Raw genomic sequence first — 11,578 nt, 5'->3', positions numbered from 1 at the left:
TGATTCTTTTAATTTTCTCAGGGAAATATGAGGCTAGGTTGTCAGCTGAGAATGAAGACGGGGGAGAGGGTATGGAGGTCTGAGGCTAGAAGAAAGGTAGGAAATGCATGAGCAGGAATGGGAAAGGGCATGGACTAGAGAAATGCAGCAGTGTAAATATCAGGCTGCATTTAGGGCACACCTGAGGGGGTGACCAGGACTATAAGCCCTGTCATCCTGGTGTGGAATCATGATCAGCTGCTTGGGTACAGTAAGTGAAGTGGAGGACAGGATCACACCACTGTTGCGGTTTGTCCGTGTATGCCAGGGAGAGTGTCGGTGGATACAGTGACAAGCTTTGGAAATGATGTTGGATGAAGAGTGAGGTCTTGAGTCAGGTCCTCAGGAGTAACCATGGGTCTGAGCAGCTGAGGTAGGAAGGAAGAGAAGACTGTTGGCAAAGGTCAAGTCCAAAAATTAAAGTTTAATCATTCAGATCTTTTTTTTTTTTTTTTTTTTTTGAAACGAAGTCTCGCTCTGTCACCAGGCTGGAGTGCAGTGGCGCGATCTCTGCTCACTGCAACCTCCCGGTCCCAGGTTCAAACCATCCTCCCACCTCAGGCTCCGGAGTAGCTGGGACTACAGGCACGCACCACCATGCCCAGCTAATTTTTAGTAGAGTCAGCGTTTCACCATGTTGGGCAGGCTGATCTTGACCTGCCTTGTGATCTGCCTGCCTTGGCATCCCAAAGTGCTGGGATTACAGGCATGAGCCACTGTGACTGCATTCAACTTTAAAAAAGGAAAGAGAAGGGGGGGTGGGGAGGTGGGAAGAGATAGCATAGGGAGAAATGACAGATACAGGTGAGGGGAAGGAAGGCAGCAAGCCACACTGCCATGTGTGTACCTATGCAACAATCTTGCATGTTCTTCACATGTACCCCAAAACCTAAAATGCAATAAAAAACAACAACAACAACAAAAAAAAAGGAAAGAGAAAAGAAAGAGTTCTAAAATAAACTGTGTGTTTTAATGATTTAAAATATGCTTTAGAGATGCATTAACAACAGGTTTTGCTGGGGAAAATCTCTAGCTCATGTATGCACAGCTGGGGGCCCTCTTTAGTAAAATACAAAGACTATATTACTTAGAACACAAAAAAGCAAGTTTCCCAAAGAAAGAAAGAAATTTGGTTTGGATTTTTTTTTTTTTAATATAGAAGTGAAACCCCGAAATGCATTAAAGAACGTGAGTCCCAGTTCAAGTTTCTATTGGGCAGGTTACAGAACGTCTCCAAACCTTACCTTTCCTCATATGTAAACACTATTAAGGATATTCTGAGGATTAAGGAGATAAAGCCTTCAGCCTGGCATACAGTAAGCGCTAGTAAATGTTAACTGTGTACTCTGGAATCTTGACGTGAAGGGCACTTTTTCCAGTAGGGCACCTCTGAATGTCAGAAGGATGTGAGTGAATGAGGAGCTAGTGAAATCTTCCAGTCACAGTTAAAGAATTCTCACGCTTGTTCTGCCTTGGACAAGCCAGAAACCAGAACTGTTTTGGTGAACCTTTTTGTAAGTTGAGTATCATCTAAGTAGATAGAGCTTTTATCATAGATCTAGTTACGATTCCATAGTAAGAAAGGAAAAATGTTGCCTTATCATCATTCATGTATGTCACAACAATTTTAAATTATTACCATTTGAGTATTTGTGGTCCTACTCTTTCTCTTCTTAAAGAGGCAGCACCCTGGCACGTTGGGTCAGCCCCTTCATTCTCCTTTGCTGTGGAACAAGAGAGTAGATATAATGAAGGGAGAGGAGAGAATCACTTTATGGCATTATTGCCTTAAGGCCCCAGGGTGTGTGGAGTAATCGAGGGTCTGGAATGGACAGGTGAATCACGGGAACTTGACTTTCCTGTACAATGGTGGAGTGGGGGTAGTTGAAGGGAGAGGTGAAGGAGCATACTCTAGGAAATATTTGGGTGAGGAAGGAGGCCAGGGTCCCATCTGAGTAAGTAAGGGAAATAGCCAGTAGTAAAGTGTGGATTATTGTCATCATTATAACCCCATGTTTATCTGTAAGTTGATAAAGCTTGAGGAGCTTTATACACTCTTTAACATAAACAATGTGATCATGTGATATAGAAAACATTAAAATTATTATTACTGTTACCTTTTAAGACAATCTCCTTCCGTGACCCAGGCTGGAGTGCTGTGGAGTGATCTCAGCTCACTGTAACCTCTGCCTCCTGGGTTCAAGTGATTTTCCTGCCTCAGCCACCTGAGTAGCTGGGATTACAGTCACCCACCCCAATGCCTGGCTAATATGCTTGTATTTTTAGTGGAGATGGGGTTTCATCACGTTGGCCAGGCTGGTCACTCCTGACCTCAAATGATCCACCTGCCACAGCCTCCCAAAATGCTGGGATTACAGGCATAAGCCACCGCGCCCAGCTGAAAACAATAGAATTATGAAGCAGTTCTACATCATGTTCACAGCAGCATTATTCATAGGAGCCAAAAAGTAGAAGCAATCCAAGTGTTCGTTGATGGATGAATGGATAAACAAAATGTAGTACACACATATAATGGGACATTATTCAGCCTTGAACTGGAAGGCAATTCTGACAGGTTACTATGAAGTGAAAGGTCACATTTTCAGGTGTCAGGCAATCTTTACTGCAATTTGCTGACATTATTGAACACAGCACCACATTTAGCATATTTTCACATAACAAAAACCACTACATGTACATACTTAAATTTTACCCTGTTGATCTTCCTTATTCATGGTTTCAGTATTTGCTAATTTGCCTAGTCACCAACATTTATTTGTGGCTCCAAAATCAATACTTGTGGTGCTTCCACAGTCATTTGCGGACATGCATAAAATGTGATTTTTCACATGTGAAAAATTGGAGTTGCCCCACGTGCACATTCACAGCTAAGGTGGAACCTTGCTGTGCTCTGTTTTCTTGTTTCAGCTCTCATGCAATAAACAAGCGCCCTTTCATGACATGCTTCTTGCATTTTTGTACTTTTTGTTGATGATGTCACTGTTTACAGAGACCCCCTGGGCTGAAGTGCTCTCTGGTTTTCCTAAAAGCAAAAGGTTTTATGAAAAAATATGTGTATTAGACAGGCTTCCTTCAGGCATGAGCTATAGTGCTGTTTGCCCTGAGCTCAGTGTAAATGAATCAAGTATACTTACATTCTGTTTAAAGAATTTATGTGTATGTTTTATTAAGAATATAACTTACATAACATGTGATGTTATATGTGTCATATATATTCTGTTAATGTATATGTATACACACATATTCTTTAAATGGACGCACACATAAAATGAAATTATCTGTTGATTAATTGACAAAGACTTTGTGACCAGAGGTTTGCAGGAATCTAAACCTGGTATTTCCCATAGGGGCAGTGGTTCAAATCAGTTAATCCGGAGTTGTAGTGACTTTATTGAACATAACTACTGCAAATAATGAGAATCAAATGTGTGTTAAACTATTTTAAAAGAAAAATATTATTAATTTCTATGCTTTTTAAGGAAAACCAATATTTCAGTTGAAATCCATCAGTTGAGAACCTATCAGATGAGAATAGTATATCAAGTCAGAATAGTATACCCAAAAATCTCTTCTGTAAAAATAGATACTAGTTTATGCTTTAATTTTCAACACACTTAAAAAAGAATTTTGAAGATAGAACACAGAATTACTGATTTAATTTAAGAAGATCATTTTTCCCTCCTCACCAAGTACATATTTGGCTTTGAGATAATCAGTTCAGGTCATGGAAAAATATCTGTTATTCCAGAAAGATCTTAAAGCTTGAAATGACAAATAGATATGATTGTGTTTGCTAACGTCAACACTTTATATTACCTCTTAATCGTCAGTGCTTTTTTTTTTTTTTTTTTTTTTTTTTTTTTTTTGCTGGCCATGGTATATTTGTCCTTTTTCTTCAAACAGGACAACCAAAGATACATACAGTATTCAATAAAATAAAATAGATGAAACAAATTCTAAGAGACTGCAATGCCACATGCTACGTTTAACCTAAGATTTGTTATTCATGCTTGCCTTGGGATGGGGAATAGATCATTTATAAAAATATACAGTGAAAACAGAATGTCTTATCATGTACAGCTTTAAACTACAATAATGATGTACCTTAATTATTTCCATGCACACCAGTCTAACATTTGTTTTCTTAAAAAAATAAACACAATTAAGACTTCTAGGAGTATTTTATACTAAAGTAATTTCTAACTAATTTTTATCTGCAGACAGATCAAGCATCTTCAAAATACAAATTCCTTTACACAGTGAGCATGTTACTTAAAATGAACACTTCAGTAAATTAAGTACGTGAAAAACCTTAGGATAAGCTGACATTGTGTATTCAGCTTGGTAAGCAACAAACCGTAGTGCCAAATAGAAAAGGCGTGTTTGCAAATAAATTTTAAAAACTAAGTTAATTTTTATAATTAGATACAGAAAATATACCGAATTGCTAAAATAAATGTGATGTATTAAAGCTTCACTTTAAAGAATGTGTACCACAACATTTATAAACAGTGAATGAGTCTTATTAAGAATAGTTAGCTACAATAAACGCTGGCTAAATAGAAGTACATACTGTGAAGCACTGTGGGTGGTATATGTTTTGCCACATACTTTTGTTACCTTGAGATAGATAACACATGTGTACCAAATTCGGCTTTCATTTTCAGTTGCTGCTGGTATCATGCGTTTTAAGAAATGTGTACGGTATGAAAAATTTGAAACTACTCATGAATGAAAAATGTCTTAAAAATAGATATTTTCATGCAATTATGTACAGTCTCATTGTGTAAATTTCAAGGCAAGCTTTGTTTCCTGTAAAACAGATCATTGTTCTATGAGAGAATGTTCTTTATTTGTCTTAGTGCGTTTCTTTTGTCTCCTCCTGCATTGCATTATTTTGCTCTACTCTTTATTTTTATGTGCAAATGACATGCCAGTTAAGACGAAAACTATCTCGCATGTAGAAAAAGGAAATCTCACATGTAGAAAAAGAAAGTCTGGATTTTAAAAACCAAGAACTAATAAAATCCTTAATGACACCATCTGATTCAAGTAAAAAATGACTTAAACACTAGTAATAAAAAAAGACAAAACACATTTCATGAAGAATACAAAGATAAATATCTGCCAAGTGTTTTGGTTCAGATGTTTCAGAATGCTGCTGTATGTTTTGTGAGGAATTCGAGGGGAAGATTTCATAGCAGAAGGTGTTAAGGTGGCCTGTATGGACTTAAGTGGTGGTCCAGCTGGACTGCGAAACCACGGATGCCTGTGGGCTCGAGCTGCTTGTTAAAGACGAATTCCCCACTGTTGTTCAGAAATCCTTCCTCAATTCCTCCCTCCCCACGCTTCCCATCCTCTATTGGCTCAGTTACTAGCATTCCAGTATCTTCTTTCCTGCCAAATAACTCTTCCAAGTAACTAGTGCAAGTGTTTTCCTTCTCAACGTATTCATCCTTCCTTACCTTACAAAACTGGTTTATGAGAAAACCGTCCTCCCCCCCACTCACAAACTGGCTGCCCCAAGAAGATTGGTACAGGGCTTCTAATTGAGCCAGATTTGCCATTCCTTTTAACTGTTTTTCTTGGCTTACAGACTTTGATATCAAACTTTTCAATTCTAGTTGGGACACTGAGCTATTTAAGTCATTTAATTTATCAATAACATCAGTAGGCTCATGTTGGGAACTAAGTTGAATAGTTCCTGCAATAATGAATCACAATCAAATCCCTGATTCTTTCCCCTTTCTTTTCCAGCCAGTTGCTGTGATGCTTCCTCTAGCGCTATCTGGGCTTTAACCTATCCATTCCTTTCCCATTTTGATTTGCCTTTCTTATCAGATTTTTCTTTTTTCTTTTCTTTTTTTTTTTTTTTGCGACGGAGTTTCGCTCTTGTTACCCAGGCTGGAGTGCAATGGCGCGATCTCGGCTCACCGCAACCTCCGCCTCCTGGGTTCAAGCAATTCTCCTGCCTCAGCCTCCCGAGTAGCTGGGATCACAGACACGTGCCACCATGCCCAGCTAATTTTTTGTATTTTTGGTAGAGACAGGGTTTCACCATGTTGACCAGGATGGTCTCGATCTCTTGACCTCGTGATCCACCCGCCTCGGCCTCCCAAAGTGCTGGGATTACAGTCTTACCAGATTTTTCTTTGCTTTGTTCTTTCCAGTTGGAAAGATCTATAATAAGCTTGGGTTCATAGTAATGGTTAACTTCACTCTCTCTCCAAACTAAGTTTGGAAGCCTTTGCCCGTGCCTATATATAGTTGCTGCCACGTAACCCGGACCCACGAGAGAGGGCCATGTTGGTTTAATTTAAAAGGAATAACCCCGAGACTAGAGACATTCTTAGAGACAGAAGGATGTGGTTTACTTTTATCAGTACATTTTATTTCCTTTTCCCTATCGTAATGACCCCTGGCATCACTACTCAGTGTTTATATAATAGATTCTCAAGATGGTCTTTAAAAATAGGAGCTGTATTTTGCTGCTTTGAGTTCATACTGCTTAATGTTTGAATTAGAAGAAAAAAACTTTTGTTAGGTGGTCAATTTCTGTATTAAGTTTATATTTGAACAGTAAGTAGGCAGGCATATTGAAATGCTGTATGATATAACTGCTCTTATCTTTGAGGCAATGTAGCATTGTGCTTAAGATCATGGACTTTGTTTTTTGAGAAAGGCCTGGTCTTAAATCCCAGCTGTCCTATTTATCCTCTAAGTGTGTTCAGATAAGTTACTTAATCTCTGTAACCCAACCTTATCTCTAAAATCTGGATAATAAATATACCTACCTCATAGAGTTGTTGTGATGATTTTAATGAAATAATTTGAGTATTTAGAACAGTGGCTGGAACATAATTGGTTTTTGAAAGAGGTCAATTATTATATTGATATTAAAAGAATATAGATGATGTTCCACATTAATAAAGTCAGCATCTAAAACAAACTTGAATTGTGTTGATCAAGAAAAAAAATATTTACTTTGCAAAGAAGTACAGATCTGCCTACTGTCATAAGACAATAGCTTCCCATTAGCTCTGTTTTAGATCATTTCTAAATTTACTAGACTGTGAAATCTCATTATGAAAGCCTAGACAGGGTGATGTATATGGACTTTTGTTTATAATTAACACCTTATAGAATGTAATGTTTTTAACCAGTGAGTTTTTAAACAAAAGTAAAAGGGATTTTCAACTAATAAAAGTCCCTCCCTCACCTTGGAGGTCACCTTCTCAGTGTGCCCTGCTCTGGTGATGATATCCGCATTGCAGTCCCTACCCCCAACCTGGCATGCCTCAACTTTCTTTCCTTCTTGACTTCTCCCCTTAGCACTGATCACCATCCAATACGCTAGATAGTACCATTTTTTTTCTAAATCCATCTTTTAATACTGGAAGGTAAACTCCATGGGGGCAGGGATATTTGTCTCTTTTATTCCCTGCCCTGCCTCCTGTGCCCAGAACACTGCCTGTTACATAGTAATTGCTTAAATGATGTTTGTTAAATGAAAAAGGGAATAGATATAGTTTTGAGAAATTCTTTGATATATTTTAGCTATGTTAATGTTCATTCTTCTTTTTGCTATCTATTTGGTAGAATAATGAAATTGTAGAGCACTGTCCTGCCCAGTATACCCTCAAGATTTTAGAGCAGGGCATGCAGCGTACTAATTCCTTTTCTTTGCCATTTATTAAAATATTGTGTATTTTGTGTGGGAGATGGAAAATTAGTAGAATGCAGTCCTTTTTTATAGTGGGAGAGACAGCTATATGTACAGATATACAGATGGTCCTTGACTTTTGATGGTTTGACTTAAGATTTTTTAACTTTATAGTGGAAGAAGCAATACGCATTTAGTAGAAGTTATACTTCAAATACCCATATAACCATTCTGTTTTTCAGTTTCAGTATGGCACTCGATAAATTATATGAGATACCCAACACTGTTTTGTAAAATAGGCTTCATGTTCGATGCACAACAGTAGGCAAAATGTGAGTGTTCTGAGCACACGTAAAGTAGGCTAAGCTAAGCCATGATATTTGGCAGGTTAGGTGTATTAAATGCATTTTCAGCTTATGATATTTTCAACTTTCTATGGGTTTATGAGGATGTAATGCCATTGTAAGTTGAGGAATATTTGTATATGGCATACAGCCATGCATGCAAATATATATGCTAATGGATACATGCTGTCACAAAAGCAAAGTAGTGGGTGCTCTTGTGTGACAAACATAGTGGGCGCTGTTGAGCAGATATGGAAGTCTTCCAGAGAAGGTCATACTGAGCTGGGTCCTGAAGTGTGAGTAAGAATAGCATTCCAGCAGGACTGAACAGCACAATGGCTTTGGCGTTTTCTCCCAGTACTCTGCTATGAAGTATCCATTGAATTCATGGAACTTTTTCCAGGAGTTCTCATAGAAATTACCATGCTGTTTTTGTCAGACTGTCTACAACAGGAAAGATGAATTAGGAAATTTACTGAGTTCTGTTTATACTCTTTTTATGATCAAATAAGTGTTTTTGAATTAAATATTTATAAAATTATAGTCATTATTGTCTTAAGGTATGTAAGTAGAAAACTCAATAATAGTTGAAGGAAGCTGATTTATTTGCACTGCTGTGAGAATTACTACTGGGGTAATATGTGTTTTGTTTTAAAGAGTAATTTGGCTTAGGTGTATTAAGTTATTCAGAATATGATTTTTGCCATTTTAAACCCTATTTTTCTTATAGCTTCATATCTTTTGTCAGGTCTTCATACCATTTATCTATATTTCTATCCTGAGGATGATAAAAGTTCAGTTGTGACAATCACCTAGATTTTATCTAAACAAAGGAAATATTTGTGAACATTTTATTTTTCTGTGACATATTAAAATAACTATTAAGATATGACTTGAAAGAATCCACATAAGAAGGACAAGAAAGACACCCTTGCCCTACCTTGTCATACAGGCTATAACCTACCTGTTCATTTCCTAACTCAGATGATGTATCTAAAGAGGCCACTGTCTATACCGTATTCATCCATCTATCCATCTATCCATCTATCCATGCATCCACTCATCCCCTAACAACTTGAATATAGATCCTGTTTATATGCTGGACTTAGGGACTAAAGAAACATGTCTATATTTTAGCTATCCACTATCTGGTGTGATTATATAATGTTGAAGAAAAGTTGGAGATATGCTTCTAATAAATACATAATTTAATTTAGCAAAACAGTTTTTGGAAAAATAGAATTAGAATTTGAAATTGTGTGCTACTCATGACATAAATATTATGTAGGGTTTTTTTTTTCACATGGAGCATGAGAGTGGCAATGTGTAATAATGGAGATTGAGTTTGTACAACAAACAGGCCCTTATGCCTCTTATACTTAACTAATTGTAAGGGAGCTATGTAACATATTAAAACTCAGTTTCCTAATTTTAAAATTGAGATAGATTCATGTGGCTGGATTGTTATACAGATTAAACGAGGTAACTACAAGTGAGCTTCGATTTACTTTCTGTTTCTTTCATACTTTTTCCTGTTAGTTATGTTTCTGCAGTTTGTTACATTCATGTGTAAATGTTCTAGTGGTGTTTGAAGGTGTGATAATTCTTCCAGTTTGTTAATATATGTAGAATAGTGTTTGGGGGCTAGAAGATTGGTGGTGGCTTTGTTGCCACATTGCTTCTCACTGTTCTAAAGTGAAAGAACTTTATAATGAAAATAATTATTTCATCATGAAAGTATGTCTTTTGGGGCCCAGGACATCAATGAATATGAGATCTAACTGTAAAAGTGCACTCAGGACTTGGCTGAATTTCCACTATCATTATTTTTGAACCATTGTTAATCTATACATAAAATGATTGTCATTTTCTTCCCTTAAATCTTTCAGAAGTCCCTTTGAACCTTAGCCCTTAACAGATCTGTCAACTTGGGCCCGTTGCTGCTGCTAGCTTATTTAGTCTACTGAAAGGTTATTTATTAATGTCTACAGGTTGCTGGAACCACTAAGTGAAACGTAAGGAAGGTGCAGGTGGGGATTCTTTTAAGCCTCGTGTCATGATGGATGTTCATCCAGTCATCATGGTTACCATGGCAGGCGCTGGCTGCTACCTGTTTCAGCAGCTTCCTCCTACTCTTTCCTATTTTCAGACTGCTGTCTACATTTTACAAGCTCATTGTCACCTCGGTTCCGCCACTGTTACCTAATTCCATCTTTGATTTCTGTGCTTCTAATTGAATCTTCCCATTTTTATTTTTAAAGGCACTAAATCTCCAGAACAGTTTTAAACAGTTATAATACCATAAGCTTTAAGTCGCATACAATAATAGCCTTTTCCTTTTTAATATAGCCCACTTTCAATGTGATTCTGCTTTCCATTTTGGATTGTTGTGTGTAATCCTCTTAGAGCCTTTTTCTGGAAATTCCAGATGGTGTTTGTAAATAATGTGGAAGCGTATTTTGTATATAAATTCCTCAAAATTTAGTCTGTGATTTTTTTTTTTTTAAAACAAGTTTGTAGGCACCAAGACACCAACTTAAGTTTTAAAAAATTACTTGACAAGTAAAATTTATCTTGTTGTTTGCAGGCTATGTAACAGACTGCTGTGTTTCTTGGATAGAAGACAGCTTAGTTCTTTATTGACTTAAATAATAAAAGAATTATTATATTTAGAAAAATTTCATGTATATTTGTATGTGCAGCTGATCTAAAGTAGTGATTTATTTTCTATTACCTGTCATATTCTTGTCATGCAAACTTTCTGTACTGGCCTTTTGGATAATGACCAGTTGAAGAGAGAAAAGAAAATCAATCCCCAACATAGAGCTGGAAGGAGAAAGATACAGTATTTATATCAGGAGAGTGTTTTGTAAGAAAACATTGTAACTCTCTTCTTTATTGCTTATTTTCCAGAAATCTTACTGCTATTCAAGTTTGGGTTAGCTGTTTTGTTGTCTACAGTTGGCTCTATTTTTACTTTGTTTCTATTTCTTGTGACCATAATGTTTTAATATGTAATGTTGAGAATGTAATTATTTTATCACAAATAATTTATGGCTCTTTTCAAAGAATATGTAAGCAACAGAATATTGGTTTTAAAAAACCGTACCATTCAGATTTTTTTTTTTTCCTGCAGATGTGACAATATAATTCATCCAAGGAAAGCTGCTTGAATCTGCTAATTAAAATGATTTGTTATAACTCCAATTTCTATAGGATGAGAAAGAAGTTATAGGTTATTGGAAATTATGGGCTTTTATTTCTAAGTTGTAAAATATGTTTCTGTGTGTAATTTTTTTCTTCCAGTAATATATAACTGAGATTTTTATCCTGTTAAATAAAAGCCCTCAAATATTTTCTTCATCATCTTTTATAAAATATAGAATTATGCATCACTTTCTCTTTCTTCATGATGTTTATTTACTTTCTTTTGGCAGTTCAGTTTAGATAGTCTTCTTGGTGCTTTCAAATTGCTCATATTTGTAATAATTCTTCCATTAGACCATTAATA

At 36.5% G+C, this 11,578-nt stretch overlaps 1 protein-coding gene and 1 pseudogene across 3 annotated transcripts in view; one reads left to right on the top strand and one right to left on the bottom strand.

Moving 5' to 3' along the window:
• Positions 1-11,578, top strand: part of DGKH (diacylglycerol kinase eta) — a 190,492-nt gene that overhangs the window by 23,356 nt on the left and 155,558 nt on the right. The gene's annotated exons all lie outside the window — the stretch shown is intronic.
• LOC141581687 (mitogen-activated protein kinase 6-like) overlaps positions 5,125-11,578 on the bottom strand; it is a 38,901-nt pseudogene continuing 32,447 nt past the window's right edge.

The sequence above is a fragment of the Saimiri boliviensis genome, chromosome 16 (assembly GCF_048565385.1).
Source record: "Saimiri boliviensis isolate mSaiBol1 chromosome 16, mSaiBol1.pri, whole genome shotgun sequence".
NCBI lineage: Eukaryota > Metazoa > Chordata > Mammalia > Primates > Cebidae > Saimiri > Saimiri boliviensis.
This window is presented reverse-complemented; position numbering and strand designations above follow the sequence as displayed.